Raw genomic sequence first — 25,258 nt, 5'->3', positions numbered from 1 at the left:
GACCACGAATGGTACATCAGCAACAGCGGTCGTCTACTCGTCTTTTAAAGTTTAGAGCCACCTACATAACATTCTGATTGGCCAGCAGTTCAATTCATGTATCTCTCGTTACTACGTATGACATCATTTACCCTCAAGCACGGTCAATAGCTGCGCATCGTTGTAAAAAAAAAAAACGTGCCAAATTAAGTAGTATCGCTTTCACTTCGAGAGATACAACCCGTGGTAGGGTCTACAGCTCCGGGAGACGTAGCCCTATCCCAACTAATTAATCTTACCGTAGCCTGTAGCCACCTCCCTCTGCCGGCTACGACTTTCTCTTCTTTATACCCGCTACATTAACATACCATCAAGCGCCGCGGTGGCTTAATCCTTATGGCGTTCGCCTAATGAGCCCAAAGTCGCAAGCATCCCGCGCATGTTGGTCGAGTTTAAGCAGAAACTTAATGCGAAAAACGCCCATGTTCTGTGCGATGTCAGTGCACTTCGAAGAATCAAGAATAAACTAATCCGAAGTCCTCCAGTACGTCCTCTCATAGCACATGTGCGTTTCGGGATGTTCATACCATTCCTCAAGATATCACCTTTTGTACATTTGCTTTATTATATGATGAATCCTAGTCCATGTAGCCTTTTGATTCCATCTGCTGATATTATTAGTTTGCTTTGGGTCATTCATTCACCTTACTCACCTTTCTCATAACCTTACTTTTTTATTGATTATCGTGTATTTGCAGTAGACGAATGAATCAGCGTACGCAGTTGGGGTGGAAAGGGTACACAATGTTTGGCTGGGGCCAGGTTACAAAAAAGTTATACAGCAAAATCAAATATATGCACAATATAAAACTAAGGCAGACCTCACGAAAGCTTTTTTTATAATCCTACAACAAATGAGTTCTACGTATAACTCGCAGAAAATAACTTGTTTTGCTTACAGATTCCATTCTATGACACTGTGCGGAAAAGTACACTTTCGGCATCTTAGTTATATTTCTCATTTCTCTCACTTACCACTGCTGATCAAGCGTAATCTAGGGGAAATGGGGGGGGGGTGGGGGGTGGGGGGGGCGGTGTCTAGCATTTTTGTGCGATTGGCATTCTATACGCCGTTTGTGGATTCATATTTGTGGATGTGAGCTTAATAAGTCTCATCGCTGAGAATAAAGATTCAATTATGAGCGAGAAATCGACCTGTCCGGTTTTGTACCCATTGCGGCACAGCTGACGATTCTTACTCTCAAACCACTGAAGCGTACTTCAATATGGTTATGTTAGTAAAGTAAGGCAATTCTTCAATTTGAACAGGACTTGTCGGGCTAGTTGGTTGATCATAATGCAAAAAAGACGAACTGCGCAACAAGAACACGGACGAAAGGGAGGCAGACACACACTAACGCAGACTTACAACTTTACTAAAGGAAGGAATACAAGGCAAATATATATAGCGATCCCAACGCACTTCAAATCTGATCAATATGGCACGTGACAATCTGCCCAGGCGATAAACAGACCACACAAGAACCAACGCTTACAAGATAATCTTATACCGGGCCGGCCCTTTCTATGAAAACAAAAAGCAAAGGAACGCTTAGCGACAGTGCACTCTTGAGAATTACGCGTTCTCCAAAGTAAGAAAATTCAAAACAAAACCACACCACTGTAGCCATCTGATACCACTGAAGCTCGAACCGCTTACAAGCGCAGGTGCTGACACCAAAACCAAGAGACGAAGCACACCCCCATTTGAAAGCAAACAAAACGGGAAACAAGAACAACCACATCGGTTATCGTCAAAATCAAAAAAACAGTGAAAAAAGGCACCAGGTCAAAAGGGTAAAAACACCATGAATCAGCTCAAGAAGCTACGTCACAAAAACAGTGAAAATAGGCACCGAGTCATTTAAAAAACAAAAAGATGAAAGACGTGACAACAGTTTAAGACAACAACGGTTTTAAAAAAGGGGGAGGGGTGAATGAAATCCGAAGCGTAGGAAAACATCTCAAACCATGACAGAACCGAAACAAAACTGAGATCGCTAATCAAATGAACAACGAAAGCATCAAACGCAATCAGGAGGCACTGCTCAATCACCAGGGCACAAACAGGCCACTAGGCTACACATGCCCCCGCAAAAACGAATATTCTTTGGATGATAAGGAAATGGAAGCCTTGCTAACACAGTTGTCCGTGGTGCCGATGTAAAAAGTTTCGACGACGAGACGCTCCCATTTGTCATTCAATCTGGCCAGAAATCTGGCCAGCAACGGGACTGTGTACCATGGTTCGAAAAGACGGAATTTCTGGCCAGATTGAATGACAAATGGGAGCGTCTCGTCGTCGAAACTTTTTACATCGGCACCACGGACAACTGTGTTAGCAAGGCTTCCATTTCCTTATCATCCAAAGAATATTCGTTTTTGCGGGGGCATGTGTAGCCTAGTGGCCTGTTTGTGCCCTGGTGATTGAGCAGTGCCTCCTGATTGCGTTTGATGCTTTCGTTGTTCATTTGATTAGCGATCTCAGTTTTGTTTCGGTTCTGTCATGGTTTGAGATGTTTTCCTACGCTTCGGATTTCATTCACCCCTCCCCCTTTTTTAAAACCGTTGTTGTCTTAAACTGTTGTCACGTCTTTCATCTTTTTGTTTTTTAAATGACTCGGTGCCTATTTTCACTGTTTTTGTGACGTAGCTTCTTGAGCTGATTCATGGTGTTTTTACCCTTTTGACCTGGTGCCTTTTTTCACTGTTTTTTTGATTTTGACGATAACCGATGTGGTTGTTCTTGTTTCCCGTTTTGTTTGCTTTCAAATGGGGGTGTGCTTCGTCTCTTGGTTTTGGTGTCAGCACCTGCGCTTGTAAGCGGTTCGAGCTTCAGTGGTATCAGATGGCTACAGTGGTGTGGTTTTGTTTTGAATTTTCTTACTTTGGAGAACGCGTAATTCTCAAGAGTGCACTGTCGCTAAGCGTTCCTTTGCTTTTTGTTTTCATAGAAAGGGCCGGCCCGGTATAAGATTATCTTGTAAGCGTTGGTTCTTGTGTGGTCTGTTTATCGCCTGGGCAGATTGTCACGTGCCATATTGATCAGATTTGAAGTGCGTTGGGATCGCTATATATATTTGCCTTGTATTCCTTCCTTTAGTAAAGTTGTAAGTCTGCGTTAGTGTGTGTCTGCCTCCCTTTCGTCCGTGTTCTTGTTGCGCAGTTCGTCTTTTTTTGCCTTCAATTTGAAGAGCTTATTCTTAAGGTTACAGTTTAGACAATTCAGCATTCTGTGCGTTTTTGATCACAACCTTAACCTGCCCAATCTACGTGTGCTTACCGCAATGGCAAACCAAAAGGTATTTAAACTCAGCCATACATGACAAGTGTACAGTGTAAAGTGTGCTGTAGCAGGTATGGATTACGTGTGCGAGTGAAATAGGTGGTCATGCAGAGGGATTCATGGTAGTGTCCACTCCGTGAAGTTAACATTAGATGGAATCACTTAAACTTGTGTCAAAAGCTCATTTTTCATATAGGAGACTGCGTGTTACCTCGGCAAGCGCCCATTAGAAAAAAAAATGTCCCCGAGTGAAAAATTACCCTAAGAATTACCGTCATGAACTCGCTTTGCCGATAAGTCGCCCTCTTTACAGGACTATTCCTAGCCTTTGAGAATAGATGTAAGCGCGAAGTATTTTGCTGCACCAGATGACAGTATAGTCATTCAGCGCAGAGCTTTCCAAGAAAAGCCACTCCACAAAGTGCTTCTGCCGGTGGCTTCGCTGAAGCGCTGAACGATCCTGAGACGCATTTTCCCTCGTCTATTACTTTCCGTTGACATCATTTTATTTCTATAAGGGCCACAGCGTGTGTGCGTGTGTGTCGTGGTGGTGGTGTGAATCTAGAAGCGGGTTAGGAATTAAAGTGGCTTACCGGCAATTTGTCCACCTCAGCCTTTGATTTAAATGATTCTATGTCTACCGCTGTTTCTTAAGGTCGGTGTCTACACTAAAAACTTCAATCGTGATTTTGATACTGGTCACCGCTCAAATAGGAATTCCTCAAGGCACTCGACGTATGCCAGTGTTTCTCACAGCACCAGCGGGAGGCTGAAGGCCCGGAATATGTTGGTCGTTTAGTCATTTCTATACCGATGTGTGGAATCGCTGTAGCGTACTGTGCAACACGATTATTGGTCATGTGCCCTTCGTCAACAGTAGCCGAGTGAATGCTTCACATCACGGGGGGGGGGGGGGGGGGGGGGAGGTAAGGAGGAGGCCTTCACTGGTTACCATGTTACCATGTTCAGCTCCGTCTACCCGCCTTTAGTCACCGGAAAAATATCGTGTACCAAAGCAGACTAGTATTTCTCGGACAGCACTTGGCATTAATTTCTTTGCGAACGGTCCACAAAAATAAGCACCTCAGCAACCCTTGCGTTTATCACAGTACCAGCGAGGACAAGTATCAAGTTTAGAGCGCACTGCATGCCGGTACTGCACATTCCATAAGATAATCTGAGCACCAGGTCAAGGGAAAGCTTGTACCTATTGGAGAACCGGTGGTCACTCGGCGGCACTGGGGTTGAACCCCCAGCCTGCCACATGCGAGGCGGGTGCTCAAATTAGAGGGGGTTAGGAACATTTCGTGGCACCCGTTTGGGGACAATTTTCTTACTTCGAACATGTGGAAATTTTTCTCGCTGTTTCTTCCGAGTGCATTTTTTCTTCCGGGGACATTTTTTGCGGGGACATTTTTTCCTGGGACATTTTTTACGGACACATTTTTTCCGGGGACGTTTTTTCTAGAACCTCGATAAAATGTTTGAGAAAATCCTTGCGGTCACCCTTCTGGTCTCTCAACTATCATGCTGCGCTACGAAATGAGGAGTCGGCGAGAAAAGCTGCCAGCCGCCAAGAATTTCCCTCAACTACAACAACATAGTGGATCTTGGCATATAGCATCGCGTATCGAGATAAGGTATGCCATTGCGTGAGACCTACACTTTTGTAATCTTGGGAAAATATAAGAGGTGGGAGGCGCGACTGCCTGCTGTCAGCAAGAAATATTTCATGAAAGAGTCAGAGCAAATTTCATTGACTAGACATACAAACGGGAGGAAATAGCGCCCTCCTACCCCAACGACTTTCTATCAAGTTACCCACAAGCCCCTCCCTCCATCAATTCCCATCTTGATATATTGACAGCTGTGTACCATATTCTCTTCGGTTGTAAAGGCGACTAGCGTTGTAGCTCATTGTAACTTAAGACTGCAGCTTCTATTTGCTCGATTACAAGAATGTTGTCCGGGAGGGCTTCAAGGCAGCCTTGCATGACTGTTTCCGATGTGCAGTAGAGTTTCTAGAAGTTGCCTAGGGTGAAAAGCTTCAATGCGGTCCTTCATTCGTCGTGAGTGGGTGCAGGAATGCGGTCAAGCGGACATTTCGTGTTTCGCTGGGCATTGCTTTGGCAGAAAGCGTGGTTTCAGTTTTAACAATGCGAACCTTTTGACCAGCCTCCCAGAAATGATTTCACAGTTCTTGCACGGGCGTGATAATGACCATTCACTTGGGCGAAATTAAAAAAAAATTAAGTGTGTCGAATACCATTCAAAAACTTTATTATGCGCACATGGCCTGAATCAGGCTGAATGTCCATTTTCTGTTTACACTATACAAAGGAGTACTTCTAACTTTTTCGTAGTCTACGTGGCGCTTTTTGAGGAACATGAAAATACGACAGCGTTTTGTTTTCATCTCTAGGTAATTACGAGAAAACGAATGCGTTGTGCAGGTCATTTGACACAGGTGGTGCTTGAAGAGGCTGTTCTTATGGATTTGGGGGAACAGGGGCAACAGATACTCTAGTTGCCATTTTTTCGACACACAAAAGCGTACGAAGTTTGGACGTGCTTCCTTTTTTTGTTTTGCATTACGTCAGCTGTCAAATGCTCGCTGTGTGGGGGTCGTGTCATTCACTCAGAACGACGTCATCAACATTAGAAAATGTAACATTAACAGAGCACGTATTTAAGTGCTTATTTAAAGAGATCTTATAACTCCTGGCTCATTGGGTCTCTTAATCGTCTCAGTGTTGCATGAGCCAATGAATTCTCCTACATAATCTACGTGATCATGATGTTCTTCAACAGAATAATACCTTGTGCTGGTGACATTTAAACTCGTTTTAAAATACGTCAGAGCAGCTTACATTATGGCCACTAAAAAGACGGCCTGTTGGAATCTAAGCATTCGTCACCACAGTCGGTAACCTCACAATGCCGGCGCCAAACGTAGCGAGTCTTATCTGAACTGTGCCGTGTTTGCCTCGCGACATGCCTCGAATGGTATCACTCATGTAAACAAAGGTGCAATAGTTGCCTCTTGATGGCTGCCCGCAGTTATCGCGCCGTTTCAAGCGACAACTGACGTGGTGCAGCCGCACGTCATTCTTTCCGGCCTGTATTACGTGTCTGTGTCCCATTCATGTTTGTACTTGAGCTTTGTATGCGCAGATCACAACGAAAAATATCGAACTGGAAGCGAACACATGCAGTGTGCTCACATCCGCAGCCTGAGCCATAGCTGTGCACTTTCGTTCTGTTCGTGAATCAGCAACACCATGAAAAAATGTGGCTATCGATGTAAATATGAATGCAAGGGCATTTTTAGTCAATCTGAACGCATTGCTTTCTTAAGCTTTTGAAAGCTTTTTAGTCTTTAATACAATCAGGGCCTGGCTCGGGAGTTAAATAGTGGTGTGGAGTACATATTATGTGCAATAAATGAACAGGAAAGAAAATGAGGGACATAAATGCAATGGTTTAAATCGAAAATAATTATACAGAGTTCACATATGAATTTTTTTGAAACACCAGAATGAGCTGGTAGATCACTTTTAACAATTTAATACCTGTTATTGAAACTACCCTATCTTATGATTTCAGATTTGTTTCGTGTGAATTCATATCTGTTTCATACAAGTTAAATATGTCGCAAATGTGTCCCGTGTGAACTTCTTTGGGCCACAAATGAGTCATTTGTGTCAATAAATCTGGCTCTTATGAACGCATGTATGCATCATACGTGTTCGTATGTGTTGCAGCGTGTTTCGTATGAACTCTATTCAGCTAGTGTGACGGCTGTCCACTCTTCTGCTTTTGGCGGTGTTTATGATGCGTGTAAGTTAACCTTGAGAGTTAGGTCGCGAAATTTGGACGTCGTGGGTACAGATTCCGCCGGCGCCATGTGTTTCTTTCTTCTGTTTTCTAACCAGATATCTTTAAGCCATAAAATAATCACACTATTATTATTGTATTAATAAACATCACAAATTAAAAAGAAACAGAAACATTCCCTCATGCTCCTTGGTTTCTGTGGCTGTTGGCTTTTAGCATGTTTTTAAGCGCTGTTATTCAATTGAGTCTTAGCTTAGGTTTACCTAAATTTCTCCCCTCTTCCCACTGTATTCCAGGAGTTATTCTTGGATATTTAAAGGAAGTTTTACAGTCCTGTCATTTTATGCAAGGAAGCTTTTCTTCTGATTATCTCAGCAGAGTGTCTAGAAAAAACCTTTACAAAGATCCTTGGGCGTCATTCCTCCATTCACCATCCTACACGATCATGTGTGGTGCGGGTCATCGGCAAGATGTTTTAAAAAACGTTTAGAAAATGATCAATTCTCCTGCAGCAAAAATCTTTCTTTTTCTTTCGCGCAGCGTAACATTTGCCCGTAAAAACATTGCTTAAAGAGAAGGAATTATTCTTGCTATGTGGAGTCCACTGATTTCTGTGTAAAAAGGTGGAAACAACCGTGTATGTTTTTTTGGACTGCTTGGATGCAGTTTTTTTTTCTGGGATGTCCTTCAAAGGCCTCTTGAAAAGGATTTGACACCCACGGTATTAGGTGCCTCTAGATTGAAAAAGAGGATGGTATGTCTTACGATCTTGCATGACTTCGGGATTGCATAGTATATCAAGGAGCAGGACGGCGGTGCGTCACGCAGACCTTGAGGCAGGGCCAGTGAGAGGGCATTTGAAAGATGCAATTTTTACACGTATTGACATAATCAAACTTCAAGATCTTGAACTTGAATGGCTCTCGTACGCTAAAACCTTAAAGAAAATTAGACAATTTTAGCCTTTCTACGTAATTCACAAGATGGCTGGCATTTCTTGTGTACATATTGTATGACATTCTTTTTTGGCAATGAAGAAAAAAAAGTAGTCGCGATGAGGTTCTTAGTGGGTTGATTTGCAGGCCTGCCGGGTGGGGGTTAGAATCCTGTTGAAGGAGCATTTTCCCACGGTATTATTTTTTCTTTACTTCTTACTTTCCCAAATTGTCCGTAAGCTATATTTAGTACAATTATTTGTATTTCTAGCCCGGCTCTTCTGTCAACTCATAATTTAAGAGATATGAGACACATATGATATATATGTCCCTCAAATATCTATAGGAACATTTATCACATATCCAGTATTTGCATTTTACATGCGAAACATGACACATATATAGGAGATTCTTCGAAACAGTACTTCTCAGAAAGGTGGTTTCATTCCTGAATTGAGGGAGGCAGGAATAACGCGTAAAAAGCAGAAGTGTGGCATATGAGTTATCTGATTTTACTGCGGCGCTCTAGGCTAAGTGATGTGCATGCGCGTTGCTAAAGTAAAGCGTATTATGGCATTATATTTAAGGAGCAAACATAGCCCCATAATTTGACGATGCATTCACAGGAGCAGAAAGTGAAAGGTTTTCATATTAGTAGTGCTGGCAGTGCGATGATATTTGTTAAGAATGTAATGCGCAGATCCATTCTGAGTAGCTTCGATGGAGGTTACTGGAAAATCAAGGACAGTGTCCCATAAAAAGGCCGCATAGTCAAGTTTTGGACGAACAAGCTTTCTGTAAATTTGTAGTTTAAGTGATATGGAGGTTTTCGAGACATTTACTCTCAAGTAGCCTTTTGAACGGTTAGCATTGCAGGTTATAAATTTTATGCACTGATCTTATTAAAGGTTAAAAAGGACAGACTCCCAAATGTGTGTACCATGCTACTAGCTCCAGCTCGGTACCCTGTAGTACATAAAAAGAAGATTGGGAGTTGGTTCACAATACACACATCCTTTTACACTAATTAGAATTTAGAATCGTTACCCTATATTTACAGAATGCAGTTACGGTATTAAGGTCTGACTGGAGACTGCTTTTGTAAGCAGGATTTGTTATTTCACAGTAGATTACAGAATCATCGGCAAAAGGGTCAAGACGTGATCGTATTTCGTTGGGAAGGTCGTTCACATAGATTCGAAATACTAGTAGGGTGAGAACGGAACCTTGCAGAACGTCGGAGTTACCAGGAGTGAGGCATCCATCAGTCATTCTGGTTAACCATTACATATTGGGCGCGATGAGTAAGAAGACTGCTCCACCATGCAAGAACAAGAGGATTCAGGTCACGTTTTTTTTATTTTAATGATCAGTAGGCCATGCGACATTACGTCGAAAGCCTTAGAATAGCCTAAACTTATGTAGTCGATAATGTCTCCACGTTCGAGGACTCTGTGAAGGAGATGGGTAGCTGCGCACCAGAATAGTGCTTCCTGAAATCCCGTTGGGAACTGTGAAATAAAGAGTGGCAGTCGAGGTGGGCTGCAATTTAGGATTATATATTCTGTCTAAGAATATTACATGGGACGCTAGTCGAATAGATGGAACGATAGTTGTTAACAAGATTTTTGTCACTAGATTTACAGTTAGGAACTACTTTCCGCAGTGTCCCTCTATCAGTCACCGTGATAGTGTATGGCGACTGTTAAAAGGTCTTCATTAAAATGATTGATTTATATACTTTTCTGTACATTTAGATTTGAATGGGGATGTTTGTAGTATTATCGTTCATTATTTATTGTTACTGCTTTCAGCTGTACTTTAGCTTCATGTTTCATGTATTCGTTGTGTATTCGTTTTCACGCGCATAAATTTCTTCACTTGCCCATTTCCTGACGTCTCCTTAGAGCGCTGTAAGCTATGCGTGAATAAATTAATAAATTATAAGCGCAAATTAAGCCGCAAAAACTTTCGACGCCAGGCTGGCATCTTATGCTTAGAGTTCCTTAGGAACCGGGACACTCAACCCTGATCATGACCATAATCAGCTGCGTCAAGTAGACAAAGCGAGGACAAAGGGTGTTGATCTCGATTCCTTTCCTTTATTTTGCATCAGTCGCAGGCACCCTCTCCTAGAAAACTGACCCATCTCATCACGCCTGCCCGTCAAACTCTGTAGACATCGACTACGATTGGCCTTCATATTTAAATCCTTTGTTCCTTTCTGAGCTCAAGGTCTTTTTTTTTTCACGCTGCAGTCCTCGCATCGACGATTCATATGGTTTTACCTAAGCATTACCGGCTATGCTAACCAGAAACGTTTTCTGCCTAACCTTACATAGCGATTGTCGATGGTCGAGCACACTCTTCGAGCTATAAAAGTTCCAGCAATTTCTTCTGAGGGACTAAATGCTTGTCACGTGTTCCATTCTTTTGCAGCGATAGCTGTTAGGCACCCGTCCCGGGCTGTCTAGTCGCCGTCGACGCCGTCGGCGTAACCGGTGGGTGTGTTAATGTCACGGTCACGTGACATTATGTCGCGGTAAACCTGGGTCGCGTAAGCCTGCGGGTGGCTTATGAGACCCCAAAACTAACAGCCTAAACAGCTATCGCTTAGAGACGTTACAGTCCTAACCGTCCTGCGAGTTTTTTTCTACAGATTGCCGCACTTCTACTAACAAGATGTTTGGCTTTGGTCACTGCACAAACACGCTTTTGCAAGACGAGAAGTGGTCCCCAAATCGAGCTTCAACAGAAATACGCCCCCGGTCGGGAGCAGGAGTCATTGCGGATTGCGTTGAAATGACGGATCTTGCAATGAGCAGCAGTTTGTCATGCGCACTAAAGTTTGTGATGCTGCACTATGTACAAAACAATTTCGAGCGATCTACATGGCTAGTAATTTACTGACCTCTGCCGCATTAGCCCTCCCATATTTTGGAAGATGGAGACAATCTGAATTGTTTTATACGCTTTAAACTTGTATTCGGAGGCGAATTAATGCCGTATGCTGAATGACTGCCCTTCGTAAGCGTATACGTGCTGCGTTGTGTTCCATAATTTGTGGCCTAAAACCGCAACGCAGTTCCCCTGGCAGCTAAGTTGCACATACTCAGAGTAAAGCCACCTCATACGTGCAAATTTTTACTGACCTTTTGAACTTAATCGTGGAGATGTAAAAACATTGAACGGTAGTGTTTTGCCAGAGTTGTAACATGAATGGCATATGCAACGCGTTTTCACCTGTAAGCTCGCTTTTCAAAGACGATGTGCGAAGATGAAAACTGACATAATAACATTGATTTCGAAGAAACTGCTCAAATTAGTAGGCTGCTCTTACCAAATTTACTTATGAATGCGTTTTGGATGAGCGGCAGTTTTTTTTAATGCATTTGATGATATTCATCACCTTCTTCTGCGCTCTAAAGAAATGATAGGTATTGTCAATCAGCAAAATAAGCGACAAAAAGTTCTAGAGAGATGCAGGACTCAAGGTTACTCTGGCATGTCACACTAGTTAGGAGATAGAACAGCTCTCTACCTCTCCAGTTGTACACCTTAGAGAAAAAATAAAGGCTTGAAATAAATTCAGTTCAGCGTAGCAAGCTGTGGGAAGGAAAACGAAACGGGTAACGTCAAGAGCCGAACACTGTAGAAAATATTATGAACAAACCGGAATAAACGATATCCTTCTTAAAACCTAGTAGGTGAAATGTACCCGGATGGGACACGCATATTGGACAGCAAGTAATTGGAGCTCTATTATTGCAACGGAGTGCATTTCAAAGAAGGAGGGCGTAACAGGACATGGCATGGAATCAATAGGGCGTATGAGATTAGGAGTTTGTCGGGGATAAAGAGGCAGCCGCTGGAGCGGGACATGGTGAATTGTAGATCAGAGGAAGAGGTCCCTTCGATCGTCATGCAGTGAACATAGTCGGACTGCTGCTGATGGTTATGGCAAGAAAGAAGTTTAAGCCATCAGCGCTAGAGAGAGCGGTAAATCACTTTCTTTCTCCGTAATCCTTTTTTTCCCCGCATTGATTTCGTGACCGGCGTTCTGCCGTGTATCAGCAGTGACAGCATCAGCGATGGCATCATCTCGGAATATCTAGCGTATGATGTTCAAAAACTGTATGGTGCATGTCCGAAAAGAATGCAAAAAGAAAAAGCATATTTTGCATTCAGAATAATATCATTGTTTGAGAATCAGCACTTGTTAAATGGCTAAAATGAACACCGATCTCCCGTGGTCTATTTTCCACTAATTATCACCCTCTACTGCTGTTTCCACGTTTGCGCATTTTTTTTTTGTGGGCGACTTACAGGCAAGGTTTATATCGCAATTTCATTTTTCCCTTTTTGAACGCATGCGTATTAATTTGACCTACAGCACAGTCTTCCTTGCAGCACAATATCAGAAGTGCCTCCACCCGGAAGCAACGCTAATATCACAAGAGATGCCGATAATTAGACCCATGTCTTGCAAGCTGTCCAGGCAATGGTGAAAGCGCCGATGGCAAGCCTCAGTTGTTGCTTCGTATGTGATCGCTGTATTCCGCTCAGCAGCTTCCGGCTTTCCCCTCATCGCCTCTGTTGAACATAACTGCAATCGTCAGGGGTAATCTGCGCTTCTCTTTGCTATGTATATAGTCAATTCAAGTCAATTCAAGTTGAGCCGGCTTCATATCAGTTGCTCAGAACACAAAAACACAAACTGCTTTAACCTCGTCTCTACCTATGGACTTCAGTCTGAATGTTGTCACTCAGCTTTGTAGAAACCAAAAAATAGGTGCGGTTTAACTACTGCTGAACCTGGGTAGAGAGCTAAAGCTGTGGTGTATCGGGCAAGTAGACGCGGCTTGGCGTCTATAACGTGAGTGGTTGCCGCACACTGGATAGGCTGCACTCCCGCCCTACCACCTGGGCAGGTGACAGTTAAATTAATGGTTTATCCCGAGAGGTTGGTCAGCCAATGAACGCTGCCACCTATTCTACCGCCCTTTACCGGCGAATCGAAATGTCAAAGGTCCGAGGTCAAGGTCAAAGGTCAAGTGGCGCAAAACCATGGTGGACCATATATGGTAAGGCTTATAGCCACACTTGAACTCTGGCCCACTTGAAGGTCATCCGGTAACGAACGGCGAAATCGGTTTTACCTAGCATAGTGAAGCCTTCGCTTCAAAAGTGATCCATCTTGCGTAGAACTCTTGCCCTGGTTGGGGGCGTCCCTTACTCCCGCGATTGCAGGTATCTGGGCTCACTTGCAACGCCTATTCACCTGGCCGCTCTGGATGCTGTGTGTGTCTTTCGTTGAAGCGAATTAGATGAAGATATCCGCGACTTCCAGGGGGTCTCCCTTGCTTAGGGACCAGCCAGAATCCGGCACCTGGCAGAAAATGATTCCTTTGGATAGAGGAGCGACCTATATTGAGCGTACACAGCCACCGAGTCGCCATTCCCTTTCGGACTTCATACTTGCTGAAAACGTCACCTCGTTCATCCCCTGCCTTGACTTGATGCCAATTTTTCCCAGTAAGGTAAAAATAAAACGTAGTTGGCAAATATGGTAGATACCACAGAATGCATCCGCCATATGGAAGTTTCCGTAAAGATAAGCAGGCGATGATAGCGTTGATAAAATACAAAGGCTTCCATATGGCTTCGTTCCAAGCCCAGTATGCGTCTCTGTATCCGCTGGGAATATTGTTTTGGGCAGTAATCCATATTACACAATTTCCCTTCTGCATTTAGGCGCTGCTAAACGAAATCCCTCTAAATGCTAAGCGTTGAAATTGCCTTTAGGGCCTACTAAAAGAGACGACCGGTTATTTGGTTTCACAGTGCTCCAGAGAACCGAAATCACCGATGGTACTGTCACCGTTAGGCAAAGTCCATTTCGATTTCTTTTTCTTTTCGCTATTCACTAAACAGTCTCGGCCTGGCTTTGCTTGCTAAACCGGTGACATACCGTTACCCGTGACGCATGTATTTATTTTTGCTCCCCTATACGAACTCAGCTTCGCGGACATGCACTTAGATCGCGCAAAGAAAAGATTCCTGTACCTTTCACAGGAACCGGTTCTTATTCACTGCGTTATCTTCAATGCGCCCTCCAAACAGAGATGACACAACTGTCAGGAAACACTGCAATTGTTTTAGAGCCATTGTCTCCCGCTACGCAATACGCTTTTCCGCTCAGTGCAGCTGCAAGAGCAGTATGCGATACGTTTGTTTCAGCGTAAAAGCTCTCCTGTGCCGTTTGACGAAGCCAGCGACGCCGCTGCGATGACACTGACGATATCTTGCTCTATCAGTTGTCTCGGGGAGCAAAAATTCCTCCCACCTATTTCTTTTTATTTGCCATTTTGCAGCCGTATGTCCCCCTATTTACGATCATTTTTCACAAAGCAATATCAAGCCACTAAAAAGAAGACGCCCGTTTTGGATTTTGTAAACGACCGCTTACTCAATGTTGTTGTTGCCTCGAAAGCGATGGCACAAGTGTTGCTTTCGAGAGAACTTCTTCTTTGTCAGGCATTTTTCAGTGACCAGCCGCGGTGGCTTAGTGGTTAGAGCGCACGGCTACTGATCCGGAGTTCCCGGGTTCGAACCCGACCGCGGCGGCTGCTTGTTTATGGAGGAAAAACGCTAAGGCGCCCGTGTGCTGTGCGATGTGAGTGCACGTTAAAGATCCCCAGGTGGTCAAAATTATTCCGGAGCCCTCCACTACGGCACCTCTTTCTTCCTTCTTTCACTCCCTCCTTTATCTCTTCCCTTATGACGCGGTTCAGGGGTCCAACGATATATGAGAAAGATAAAGCGCCATTTCCTTTCCCTTAAAACGAATTATTATTTTTCAGTCATATTTTCTATTCAGATTTGTGATACCGAGAAGGACGCTGAAATTTCTGAACTTTCATAAGTGAAAACGGCAACGTTGCGACAGGATATCGCACCTGGGCTTTGCGTGATAACGGTTTGATAACAGCTTTTCTATCAACGTGCACACCTGTCTAGAGCAGTCTCGCGCGGACCATCTGTGTTCATATCCCAAAACACTAACCCTCACCAATTACAACTCAATTAAATTTAAGAACAAGTCGTTGGAAATTATAATTTTATTTTAAACCTGAATATAGAACTGGGAAAATGATAAATCCCATATGCGTGCAATTTGTAGCCCATTAAAATAAGTAGGGCTGAGCTGGTTCAACCTGAACTCTGGTAACTACAAACAAATTTTAAAATTTCATGTCTCGCTACATTTTCAGTGCATTTCAGAAGATCAATCGTTCCGCCCCGGCTACAGCCTTCTTCCGGGAAGCGGTTCCTTAAAAGTTGTGAACAGATAATCGTAGCAAGGTGACCAAATAAACTAACAGTTTATGTAGGGACGCTGTAGTAGCAGAACCACGCCTGACTATGATGATAAACGGCGGTACCCTAATAGCCGCCCTCTCATTGAAACATCGCCCAGTTTGGCCGATGTACATCTTTCCACAGGACAATGGAACCTGATAGATAACTTCTCTAGCACATCCTGTGTACTCAAGGCTGTGATTTAAGGTGTATATTTGCTGTCTATCGTCTCTGTTCATGAAAGCACACACTTTAGCGAGCTTACACGGCGCCGCAAACATGAGTTGTACACCGTATCTTCCTGCGACTTTCTTTAAATTGTGTGACACAAGAATCTCAACTGCCAAGCGAACGAAGAACGAAAACCGGTGTGTGTCACACAATATAAAGAAAGTTGCAGGAAGATACGGCGTCCAACTCGTGTTTGCGGCGCCGTGTAAGCTCGCTAAAGTGTGTGCAACCATGAACAGATACAATAGACAGCAAAGATTCACCTTAAGTAACAACCTTGAGTAGACACAATATGCGAGGGAAGTTATCTATCAGGTTCCATTGTCCTGTGGAAAGATGTACATCGGCCAAACTGGGCGATGCTTCAAGGCGAGGGCGGCTGAACACGTTCACAATCTGTCTACCAGCACAGGAGGCAATTTAGCTTTGCAATGTAAGAAGTGCAAAGAAAGTGATTGCCACCCGTTTCTCAAAAGCACAAAGTTCCTCGCTACGGCTGGAACCAAATCAGAAAGGGAAATAATTGAGGCCTTCTCAATCGCAAAGAATGCGAAGAATTGTGTGAGCACACCATCCATTCTGCTTTCGAATAAAGAAATCTGGTTTTTAGAAAGTACCACTTTAAACTGTTCTTTTTAACTCTGCACCTTTACTCTTTTTACTTGTTGCTTCCATCCTTCATAGATTTTAGCCTGGTTTTAGCCTTTGAAATTTTCGCGTCGCCTTTACCTTTGGTTATTGCTGTTTCCATAATTCACTCTCAGTTTCACGGTTTCAGCCTCGTTGTTAATCTTGTTTTGTATCATTCATATGGTTTCGCTTTTATGCTTTCCTGCTTACTTTTTAGTGCTTGCACCTTCATCTTTTACTGTTGTTACTGTTGGTTCCACGTCTCATACGTTTTACTTTGCAAGTTTCCGCTCCTAATACATGGTTCGGGCGTTTCCTTTTTCGTTCTTTGAATTTTCAGTTTCACCGTCAGGTTTTATCTTCCTCTCTCCTTTTTTCTAGGTATCAAGGGTGTTTAGGCATGCACTCACTGGGTTTTTTTTAGATTGGTTCTCCAGATTGTCTCTACTAAGCTGTCAAACGTATCTGCGGTGGTGGATCCTGGCTGTGTCATGCGGTGGGTTGGTGCGTATAAAAGGAATGCTCGAAGCGTTTTTCGAATCAAAGTTGGAAGTCTGCGTTCTGTGTGTCTACGTGTTTTCTTTACTTTGTCCCTGTTTCTTTCGCGCAGTTTAATCATGAACAAAAAACACTAAACAGCAAAGGTTGAGGCAGGGAGATTAAATCCTTTTGTTGTTATTCACGGCATGTTCAGGGCATATTCAGATTGAATCCTAGCAGCGGGGGTCACCTTTCGATTGAGGCGAATTACTAAAGCGGCGATGTGTTCCGCGAAGTAAGCGCATGCTATAAGCCTCGAACTTTTGTATCATTCCTTTCAGAGTATGGTTAAGCTCCCGGGACGTTGAGCAGCGAATCACAGAGTAGCTCACAGGCCGATGTGGTTAGCTGTGTTTTTCTTTCCTAATACTTTCGCAATGTCGTTTTCTACAGGTACTCCGATGTTGTTCGAATGGGCTTGTTTTAGAAGAAACGTAGTGCAGTGAAGGAATAAAGGTTATCCGACTGCGCGGAGCAAGAGGCTTGGGAACCTCTAACCTCAAAGCGTTCTAACCTCAAAGCGTAGCAGACACACATACCATTTGGCCTTAAAGAAGGTGTAAGGTAAACTTGGACGACGTTTAACCTTCCCTTGACCTTAACAATGTGACTGCATTAGAAATACCTCCCACGCATGCACTACTTCAGTCTACTTTAGCATGCACTGAACGGACGCTCCTCGGTTGTCACTAGTTAGCGCGCCCGGCTTAGGACCCAGAGCGAAACTTTGGCGAAAGTTAGGTCATGTTAGATTGGTATTTAACGTCCAAAAGCGACTCAGGCTATGAGGGACGCCATAGTAAAGGGCTCCAGAAACATTGAGCACCAGGGTTTCTGTACCGTGCACTGACATCGAGCTGCACACGGGCCCCTAGCAGTTCCCCTCCATCGAAATGTGACCGCCGTGGCCGCTATTGAACCCACGTCTATCGGATTAGCAGCCGAGCGCCATAACCACTGAGCCTGCGTACTGACTATAGTGATGCATGTGTTATAAAAGTGTACCCAAGCTTGTCACATTCATAGGTCTGCGCGAGTTCTCATAAGCCGCTTCTGGTGCAGCGGTTCAGCGGTGTGCCACTGCCCCGGCAGGTGGCTGTTTCAAACACAGCCATTGGTTAAGCTTGTGAGACTCGGATCGCCCTTTTCGAGCTCCCGCAAAGCTCATTTTTGCGCCCATATTTCCTCGGGAGGCTATCTCTCCTCCAAACCCTCACATCAGAAGGTCATGTGACTTCACCGTGCCAACCGCCAGCCTGCCAACCTGCAGGCGACAAATACGAAATGATTGGTCGAGAGAGGTCACGTGACCTGTCCCGAGCTGTAACAAAGCCTATTTGACCAAGTGTCTATTATTGAGGAAAATGGGCCTTCGAAAGTGCTTCCTCAGATGAAAACTGAAGAATAATCAGATGTCCCGGTGCATGAAAGAGGCCGGGTGGTCGGTCCTTTCTAGCATGACATCCGGTTGAGTGTATTGTGCTTCGTGGAATGCGTGGGCTGAGAGGACGTGAAGAGGCAAGCCATTTTTATCGTGCGGTCTATTTTCCCCAGCCCGCTTTTTATTAGCTCACATAACCGAAATAACAAATCGACATTTCAGGATCCTGATTTTATTGTTTACGCTGATAATTCAAGTATCAAAAAATATATCCTCACAAACTACGCCGCCGCTTTTTACACTAAGGCCCAGCTTTTGTATAGCGATAGCTACATTACGGTAGCATTTCGAGTCCTCAGCGCGGCGCCGCCACCCTGTGGCTTCGCCGCCACGCTGTCACGGGGTTGGTCACGTGGTGTGGAGTAGGTGCCTGCGGCGCGGCGCCGTGGCTGATCACGTGGTTCGTCACGTGGTTGGTCACGTGGCCAAGTTTCACTTGGCCAGCTGTCACTCCAGGTTTAGCCACAGCTAAACCACCGGCAATTTTTTTTTGGCTATTGCTCTCGATGGGAGTCAGCGGTAAACGTTGTTATGAACATGATGCACTAGAGCCCGGGTTTCGAGTTAGCCTGTGCGCCACAACATAATATGTTTCACCCACAGTCATCAGCCGTACGTTGAAGCGGCTCATCAATGTTCAACCAAGCTGATATTTGATGACCGCCTTCCACACGGCTCTCCAGAATTCATGGCATCAACATTTAGGGCACCAAGCATGAGGATACTGTGAAAATAAACTATGCCAGCAAAATTTTGTTGCTACTTACCAAGAAATAATTGCACTTCTTGCAGCCAGCAGCTCTTGAAGCTATCAAACATGTAGTGGTGGCAATCATGTCTCTCAATTTACGGCACAATTAGTTAACGGCTCTTTCAATAGGCCTACGGACCCGCTGACGGCCTACTAGGCTTCATGGCATAGATAAAAGTAAGTCACACACCGTTTTACACTTGATTATACTTGCATATATTCAGGAAACCAAACCTGGTGCCCTGATAATTGCTTGCTGCCGGTATTCTTTTTCTCCTTAAAAATTTAATCAGATTATAACGTTTCTTTATGCCTTCGTTCCCACGTATATGACCACTGAGCAACCGTTAAAGGGGCTCTGAAACACCTTCCGAGGAGAGCACATCAACTCGCTCAATCACTGCATTGTGTTGTCATGAACATCTGAGCCAAACAATACGCGCCTAGACCGGAGAGGCTAGTCAGCGGCACTGCTCGCTTGCTATTGTTTGAGGCTCCTAATTTTGAGATGTCGATTAAAAAAGGGCTAAAGGTGTATGTAAGAGCTTCAGAGCAAAGAAGAACAGAAATCTATGTGCTAGAGTCATTTGACTGGCACTTCACCTGGGAATATGGCAAAGATTCCTTCTTCCATCTAATCAAAGACAACTCATGAGTGTGTTTCTTAAGTTGGTGCACTACTTCGATAACGGTCCCTACTCCACCGCTCTATCCGAAGACGCACATTGGTGGCCGACAATATTGTGTCACCGATAAAGAGCACGACCTAATTCAATGAAAATCGATAAACAAGCCGTTGATGCTATAAAATGGTGGCGTGATGCCAAGGCGAGGCCGTACGGCGCGAAAAATATTCGAGATAGCTCCAACATTCGATTGTGCGATGGTTCGAACTTGCGATAAATGATGTGCTTAGTATGATTCCCTGCTGGGAACTTCTTGGTCCTCTTCGCTACGCTCGATCATAGCTTCCTATTAACTAGAACATTGCTCTCAGATGAAGTGGCGATATTTAAATGAATTTCGCTGAGAGACTCGACGGCTGCGGCACAAACGTCTGCGAGGACTTGCTTCCAGTACTCCTTCCGCCTCCTATAAAGATATACCCCTTATTTGTTCTGCCGCCGCAGTTGCTCAGTGGTTACGATGTTCGGCTGCTCACCCAGAAGACACGGGTTCGATCTCAGCCGCGGCGGTCGCATTTCGACGGGGGCGAAATGCTAGAGGCCCATGTACTGTGCAATGACTGTGCAGGTTAAAGAACCCCAGGTGGTTGAAATTTTCCAGGGCCCTCCACTAAGGCGTCCCTCATTGTCTGAGTAGCTTTGGGACGTACATTAAACACCATTAACCAACAAACGTTTTGTGCACGCTGCTAGAAGAACCAATGGTCTTATCCGATGACCGTGTTCGCTTTTGCAGAGGGCAGCTCCTATAGAAGACCATGTGAGCGTCTTGCGCCTATGACTTGGGAGTAAGTGCTGAATTAGAGAAAACTATGCTATACCGAACATTCGTTTGTTCAGTTTGGTCGTACCAAGGAAGCGGCAAGGTTTTCCGCTAAGAATGCAAGCCGTACGTGGGCTACACTTAGAGGCCTGAATTGCACATGAACGTCGCCCATGGACACGAAAAAGCACATTGCCTTCACACGTGGCACGAGCGTTCCAGAGCAAATTTGGGTTTTCATCTTTGCGCGTAAACAGTCGTCTGAAGAAGGCCTTCAAACACATGGACATCGAGCTAGTCATTGTCACGAAGAGCCGTAATCCATACGAATACGTAACCCTACTTTCTGGCTGCATCACTGTTTTAGTCCTGCGGCTGAACCTCCAGGGACAACGCTTCAAGAGTGCGTCCACCTCTGCTACACCGATCATAGCGAGATGCAGCTGCGGACAAATGCATCGTTGACGCCTACCTGTGCGCTGCTTGCGGGTTGCTTGCACTTTTGTATAACACTGGACAGAAATTTTAGCACTTTTACGGCATTGATGCTGCTGCAACTGTTGCTTTTCTGCCGTAAGGCACTCTACCGGGACTATTTCTCGTTCTGAAGTGGAGACATTGATGAAGACGTTTCGACAAAACAACCGAAATGCGCGCGTCTCTTGAGAAGGAGCTCCTCAAAGAGGACCGCGATATGAATAGCGCTCTTGAATTCTTGAGCAAGACTTTTGAAGAGAGGCATCTTCTCGTTTCAAGAAATTAGAGCAAGAAAATCTGCAAGAAAATTTCGCGCTGTTAAATAAAGCGAGTGAAAACAGGCGAAGAATAGCAATGCCATAAAAACATTCCAGAAACCGGAAAAAGACAGAGGGGCGCCTAAGTACATTACGTGTTGCCAAAGAGATAGAGTTCGAAGCTGTTGATGCCGTACCGAAAGTGACCCAGATTGCTTTTCCCGAGCAATACGCAAAAGGAATAGCTCCCGCAAACCTATTTTATATGGAATAGCATTAGGAGGGCCACAGAGACGAAAGTGGGGTGGCGCCGTCGGCGTCTGTACCAAGCCTCATCCTATTTGGTGGTGTTTACGGAGATTTGCGCCTCTCCACATGCCCCTGTCAACTGTCCCGCCGACATCTTTCCCCTCTTCCTTCACCCTCTCCTCCTGTAGGTTAGATGAGGGCTGCGCCGCACGAAGAATTACTCAGCAAAAATGAAAATCGTTAAGAAGAAAATGACTCGGACAACAGCAGGCCTAGGCGCAAAATGGAAAGCCTCTCGAAGAAACATATGTACGAAAAAGAAGCTTGTAGGAGTTGCTCCTTCTAACATTTCTCTGTAAAAGAAACCTGCATCTCACAAGCCCTACCAGTCAGATGTGTTTGAAACAGCCACCTACCAGGGCAGTGGTGCATCGCATAATCGCTGCGATACTGCGCCACTGCGCTTGGTAGCGGTATGAGCACTCGCCGCGATCGGAGTGCGGTGCATTGTGCCTACCTGCATAGTGGAAATTCAAATAAGTTCAGAAATAGAATATATTGGTGATTGAAATATACTCGACTCAGAATTGGAATATGATCAAAGCTGGAAATGACTGCCAAATGAAAGAAGCATGCTATCGCGCTTTATTCGAGAAAATCAAATTGATCGCCCCAAATTTTTTGCACATATAGTTATTCGGAAGCATGCCTATTTTGTATTTAGGCCCGCTGTTGTCTCAGCCATTTTCTTCTTAGCCAATAGTCAACGTCACCTGCGACGAATGTCAGGTGGAGGCTTCGTGCAAATACACCTGGCCTGGTGATGTTGCTTCCGGTATTGTGATGCCACTTCCCTCCATATCACTGGTTTTCTCCGGTATGGTGACGTCACGACACTCTAGCCAATGAGAATTCTACAGTGTTATGACATCACTTTCGACTTGACATCCCGCCAGCCAATCAATGAATTTTGTGACAGATGACTCAGATGCGGCGTAGTTTTTTCTGTTAGGAGGCTTTTAATGCTATCGCATTAGAACAAGCATACAGGATTAACACAGGCACACAGAAGAAACTTTTCTGTCTTTTCCTTTACCGCAGTTAAAAAAATTAGCGGTAATTTTGCTTCGGTTAAAGCGAGCGAGAAGCTGTAGCTTAACGGTTTAGCCTGGCAGTCATGTTATGCTATGCTTTGGTTGTTTCTTAGGCGCACCGGCACTCCGCCCGTTATGTACTCGGTTAAAGAGGGCCTCGGCGAGCCAGCAGTCGATCGCGTGATCCAATTTTGTTTGACCTAGACTTGACCTTGACGAGACATTGGCGACCGTGATGACCTTGACTTGACCTTGAATTGACCTTGACCTTTCATCTTTGCAATGGCTTGATCATTGGTCTTACCCTTAACCGTTCACTGGTTCTTCGAATTTATAAACTGAACGCATGACCTTGTCTGAGCCTTGAATGTTAGGGAAAGTATAACCCGCCGCGGTGGCTGAGTGGTTAGCGCGCTCGGCTACTGATCCGGAGTTCCCGGGTTCGAACCCGACCTCGGCGGCTGCGTTTTTATGGAGGCAAAACGCTAAGGCGCCCGTGTGTTGTGCGATGTGAGGGTACGTTAAAGATCCCCAGGTGGTCGAAATTATTCCGGAGTCCTCCACTACGGGCACCGCTTTCTTCCTTTCTTCTTTCACTCACTCCTTTATCCCTTCCCTTACGGCACAGTTCAGGTGTCCAACGATATATGAGACAGACATACTGCGCCATTTCCTTTCCCCCAAAACCAATTATTATTATTTTTATTATTGTATTATTATAATATAATTATTACCTCTAGTAGCGAAGCTACCGCTTCAAAACTGTGGTCTACATGCACATTGTGTTTAGTGTTGAATGGCAGCCATGGGCTGGCCACTCACAGGAGCCAGCGAAGTGTCTGCCAAAAGGCCATGTACAATCAAAAATCCGTGTTTTTGTCGTCCTATCGAAAGGTTAAGGCCAAGAAATCTGCATAAGCGCTTCTAGTTTGCATAGCTGCCACATGTGTTTCACGTGCCACTCAATCTGCAAATAATTATACGCGATAATTTGTAAGGTTTGGTACATGTTTTTCATTTAATAAAGCCGCTGCAGCTACTCTGTGACAGTGCATAGAGCATCTCACAGGTCGGGCTTTTCAGCAGAGGAGTAGGCTACCTCCATCGTCATGGCCGCGTATAGTGTCTCCTCGATGTTTACCTTTCTCGCTATTACAAGTTGGAATGTTCCCATTGAGTAATGTGGTGCTCGCTACGGTCGGCCGAAAAATGGCTCTTGTAACTCATCATTTTCTTGCTATAATTGTCATTTCCAGCTCAAAATCTCGCGGCTGGTGCCGTTGTTCCCTCTTCCAGTAGGGTATAGCTCTCAAATCTCCACGTTTACCTCCAACACCATGAATCCGGGTCCTCTTTTTAATTAAAAATCAAACATAACATTCTCCCTGAAATGATATCATGGGAATTGAGCGTGCGAGAGAACAATAGAGTTCTCGGCAAACATATAACGGGTGGAGGGGAGGGAGGCGTCGATCCTATTCAACAAACCCTGCGGGCACTGCCATGAATTCCTCTTGCACACTGGAATGCAGCAATGATACTGCCAAGGTTTTTGCTCCTGGTTCTGCTGAGGTTTCCGTCCATGCTCACGTCACTGCTATGTCCATCTCACTATCTTTCCTCGACTCCCACTTCACGCTGCATTCTCAATTGTTTTTTGAGTACTGTCAGGACTTTTAATTGGATATTCTCGTTTGCTCCTATCGCACAGCACTCACGGAACATGCATATGAGCCTGTTCCGTCTATCGCCCAGGAGTCAAGCGACTGCTACGCATTACTTTGAGTTCATTGTCAGTTGCAAATGGTGCCTTTTTAATCGCTGATCTTCTCCATGGCCGAAAGATAGGCAATCTTGGGCGCAAAATTGCAGCGCGCCTCAGGGGAGGCATTTTTCTTGTAAAGTGGATTTATTCGGGAGCCTAGATCTCATCTCGATTGATGGCCGCTGCCTAGCCACCTTGACTCTCTCAATGCATTGGGTGCCGTAGATGCGCTAACCGCGGAGTGGTATGATCGCCCAGAGCACGATGACACGGACTCGCTTCATCTGTCTAGGTGCCTCACATTCGACTTTAGGAGCGCCGCGCTAGCCAGACGCATATCCTCCACCTTAAGAGATCATGACCGTGAACAAAATAATTATGAGTTGGGTTACATTCCTCAATAGCACAAGTACATCACCAGTGATTATTGGTATGCCCTCTCCAGCGCCAGCTATGGCCATCATATCCGCGCAATGTTCATAACCTTATCTCGACAACAGAATCTTTGCACCTCTTGCTATCTTTTCCTTGCTTTCTAATCCACTCTGCGGACCTACGCAGCCAAGTTACTGGATCTGTATATTAGACGCTTCTAAACCAAATGCTCATCATATCGCCACAATCATCACCAGCCTTACTAAGCCCACAGCAGGACAAAGGCCTCTTTCATGGTCCCGCAATTAACCCAGTCCTGTGCCGGCTGCAGCCGCCTAATCTCCGCTAACTTCAAATTCTCATACGTCCATGTGACTTTCTTCCGCTCCCTTCTACGTTTTCCTTCGCTCGTAAGTCATTCCGTTGCTGTTCAAGACCATCGGATTTCTTGCCTTCAAATTGCATGGCCATGTGTCCCTCTTGATTTCGGCTCGCGTTTCTTCCCGTACCCACTTTACTCTCTTGCGATCTCTGAACCTT

This window comes from Amblyomma americanum, chromosome 10 (genome assembly GCF_052857255.1).
Source record: "Amblyomma americanum isolate KBUSLIRL-KWMA chromosome 10, ASM5285725v1, whole genome shotgun sequence".
NCBI lineage: Eukaryota > Metazoa > Arthropoda > Arachnida > Ixodida > Ixodidae > Amblyomma > Amblyomma americanum.
Note: the sequence above shows the minus strand (reverse complement) of the source record.